General features: G+C 37.1%; 1 non-coding gene across 1 annotated transcript; it reads right to left on the bottom strand.

The window, feature by feature from the left end:
- Positions 1 to 2,810: 2,810 nt before the first annotated feature.
- On the bottom strand, positions 2,811 to 2,917 carry LOC145110444 (small nucleolar RNA R71). The gene has a single exon (XR_013709820.1). It is a non-coding gene; the product is annotated as a small nucleolar RNA R71 (small nucleolar RNA).
- Between the last annotated feature and the right edge of the window lie 1,156 nt (positions 2,918 to 4,073).

Raw genomic sequence — 4,073 nt, 5'->3', positions numbered from 1 at the left:
CAAAGTAACAGAAACAGACTTAGCATTATTGGTAACATTGAAATGTCTGAAAAGAAAATAATGAAACACCTAAATATCTATAATCGTTGAAGGATCTCTTTGTAGACATAACTTTTTGTTTTATTAGTTGGATGGTCTTTCTCGTCATATATGAGTAACTTCAACCCTTTTTCACTTGTGACGCGAGAAACAAAAAACATATAACTGACAATGAGTGAAGACAGGCATACGCAAGTATAATCCAACATTTGATAATTATTGTCATTGACTTTTGTTAATGTCCATAACAAAATAAACAACTATGGGGAATTGCCTCCGCTAAAAACGGAATGAGATTCTTTTATTAGACGAAGTTAACTTCCTGCAAGGTATATAAGTAGTCTCATTGAAGAATGATATGTGCATATTTAGCTATATATTTCGTATAGAATTTTAATACTTTTTGGCTAATTTATTGCAATTTATGGACAAAAGATACTTAATTATGTTTAAATTGTATTTTCAGCCTAAAAGATGTGCTCGGAAGCAAAAGGAAGCGGGAAATACAATCGGTAGCTCGGGGATTGAAGAAAGAAGAAAAAGAGTCAAAATCCTGAAGAACTCGGCGAGTTGGATGCCTACTCGACGAGTCCACACGAACATTCGCGAAGCAAATAGAAGTCCTTGCCATACATGAATTTTTAATAAGGGACTCGACGAGTCGGTTATTGGACTCGGCGAGTAGCCTCTGTTTTCAGAAATATATAAATAGGAGTCAATTGCCCGAAACCAAACCCTTCTCTGGAACCATTGGGGATTAAATTGCGACTGGAGGTTCAGCTGGAGCTCTGGAACTCGTGGAACAACCCTAGCTTTCAATTTTTAGAAGATTAAAGGCAATTTTAGTTTACTCATTACTTAATCTTTTGTTTGAACTATGTGTGAACTATTAGATATCATTTTTGAGCTACTTTCTACTGTAATCATGAGCTAAAACTCATATCTTCTATTTAGAGTAGATGAATTTATGACTATGGTTTGATTTTGTGATTGGATTAATTGAATTTGGTGAGTTTTGTTTTGTTAAGCTTGTTGAAGAACCTTATGTGTTAACAACAACTATTTTCTGTTAATTAACAAGTATATTAAGCTGCATGAACATCTCTTAATTGCTTATCTCATATGATTTATATGAAAACATTGTTATGTGCCTAGGAATAGCGAACGTGAAACTAGGGTTAACTTGAAAATAGGTAAGTTAATGTGTGAGCTTGTGTGACGAACCATCAACAAGAGGTTAATTAAATTAGTAATTTTATTAGCTAACTACAAGTCTTACTTAACCCGAATCAATAAACTAGGAAATTTATTAGTTTAATCACTTGATCACTGCTTGAATTAATTTGTTTTCTAAGGATTAGCAATAGCGAACGTGAACCTAATCACATTAATCGTTAGCCAATAACAATTAATCCATTGCACTTGCTATAAAATCAACCATAGGAGTAAATGAATCGAACCTAAACAAAAGTCTCCTTTAATATTGAATTTAGTTGATTTTTATTTGTCTAGCTGTTAATAGCAGATATTAAATATTCATTGATTGAAAAATAAAAGTTCAATACATATCGATAAGTGTTTAGCTGTTAATTGCTTTGTTTAAGTGTTAGATAAGTGTTTAAGTTCCTAGTCTTGCAAAACTAGATAAAACCTCTTTTCTTTTATTAATTGTTTCTTAGATAATTTAGTAGTTAGTTTATTTACCGTTCCCTGTGTTCGATACCCTGCTTGCTTAATTATACCACCAATTGACAGGTACACTGCCTTTTGTGTATCAAAATCATATTTAAAAAGTAGGATTAAAACTAGTGAAATAAACACACATCAAGTTTTTGGCGCCGTTGCCGGGGAACGGTTCTAAAATAAATTTTAATTGCTAGTATTATCGATCATTTGTGTGAGAACTATCTTGCACAAAGTTACTGCTTTAGTAGATTAGTTATTAGGATTGAATTTTAGTTTTGCTTTTTAGGAATTTTGTTCTAATTTTCCTATTTTTCTTTTGAACTCGCCGAGTACAGTCGTAGCTACTCGACGAGTCCAAGGCGAATTTTCAGTTTCGTTTTTAGTTTTATTTTGTTCTTTTTACGTGTGTTTTCTGTATATTTCAGGTATTTTATGACCCGAGGATTAGGCACACCCTTGATCCCGCCACTCGCAAACCCGAAATCAGCTCTTAGGAAGGACAAGGACAAAACCGTAGAATCATCTTCAACACCAAAGAATTCACCATTTAAGAGCCTCAAATCGGTTTTTAGCAAGAAAAAGGGCAAGAAAGTTGGAGAATCCAGCACCTCATTGACGGACGAAGACCCTAAGAAAGAAGACACCGAGTACGAAACAGAAACCGAAGAAGAAAGCGACTTAGAAGGCGAACCTGATAACACCATGGCTAACATTACGGATCTCACTATGGGTGAATACAAGAAAAGGATGTGTGATGACACCGGGTCAGGACTAGTGCAACCCGCAATTCCAGCAACTACTACCTTCGAGCTAAAAGGCCACATTCTCGCTCAACTCAAGGGCATCCCATTCTACGGGAAAGATCACGAAGACGCATACAAGCACATCATCGAGGTCAACGACATAGACGACTATTTCAACATCCCGAACGTTCCTCGCGAGATTGTTTTGCTTCGTATGCTACCGGTCACATGTAAGGGGGCTGCGAAATATTGGCTGAAATCACTTCCCCCAGGATCCATCACCACTTGGGCAAAAATGCGTGAAGAATTCATTGACCAATTTTGCCCTCCTTCAAAAATAGAAAATTGAAGAAAGTCATTGCCAACTTTGAGCAACAACCGAGCGAGTCACTATATGAGGCGTGGGAGAGATATAAAGGCTTGTTGAGGAATTGCCCCCATAATGACTTGAACGTTCAACAAGAAGTCTTCATTTTCTATGATGGAGTAAATGTTACTACTAGACAACTCCTTGACTCTCAAGGCCCATTAACAAAGAAAAATATGGCGGAAGCTAAGGGGCTCATTGAAGAATTTCTAATCACTCTAGAGAATATCATAACCCAAGGAATGACTCAACTCGGGGGGTGGTGAACTCTATTTCTGATGACATGGCCGCAGTGATGGAAAAATTGGAGAGCATGGATCGAAGAATGACTAAGATGGACCAATCTATCCATTCCATTAGAGTGGGATGTAACAACTGTAGAGGGCCTCACCTTACTAAAGATTGCGATCTTGATGAGAACGAGAATCAGAAAGCTCAAGTGTGCTATTCAAGCGGTGATAGATACGATGATGATTGGTGAAAACCCAAGAAAGAATGGCTACCTTATGATGAGTACAAGAAGGCGAAGGAGGAAAAGTATAGGCAAAAAGCAAGAGGCTTTTATCAAAAGGAGGAGCCGGTGCAAGAAAAGAAATCAGATTTGGAAGATATGTTTACAAGATTCGTAGTCGCATCCGAGAAAAGGCATAACGATATTGATGCTGTAATAAAAGATCAACAAAACATGTTGAGGGAGCACCAAATTATGATGAAAGATCAACAAGCTCTACTCAGAAATCAGCAAGCTTCCATTCTCAAAATTGAGAAGCAGCTAGGACAAGTTGCACAACAAGTGAACGATAGACAACCGGGTGAACTTCCAAGTAATATCGAAAAGAATCCAAGGGTGGCTCATGTAAATGTAATAACAACAAATTCTGAGAAAATTTTCACTCCTTTAAGTCCAATCCGGAAAGAAGAAAAGAGTCGCGAATCACATACTGCGACATCAACTCGCCGAGTCCCAGACAGGTACTCGACGAGTCCAAGGTCTGATGACAAAAACGGCTTTCTTTTAAAACCTTACCAGCCTCCTTTGCCATTTCCAAGCCGAGCCATTCAGAACAAGTAGATTCAAGAGTTTAAAAAGATCATAGAGCATCTTAGGGCACTTAAAGTGAACATCCCGTTTATTGAAACAATCCTTCAAACGCCAAAATATGCAAGCTTACTTAAGGAACTCCTCACAAATAGAAAGAACATGGCAGAGGCATCAGAAATAGTTTTGAATGAATTAC

Source organism: Lactuca virosa, chromosome 4, assembly GCF_052849685.1.
Source record: "Lactuca virosa cultivar CGN04683 chromosome 4, Lactuca_virosa_CGN04683_v6, whole genome shotgun sequence".
Taxonomy (NCBI): Eukaryota; Viridiplantae; Streptophyta; class Magnoliopsida; order Asterales; family Asteraceae; genus Lactuca; species Lactuca virosa.
Note: the sequence above shows the minus strand (reverse complement) of the source record. Positions and strands in the feature narration are given on the sequence as shown.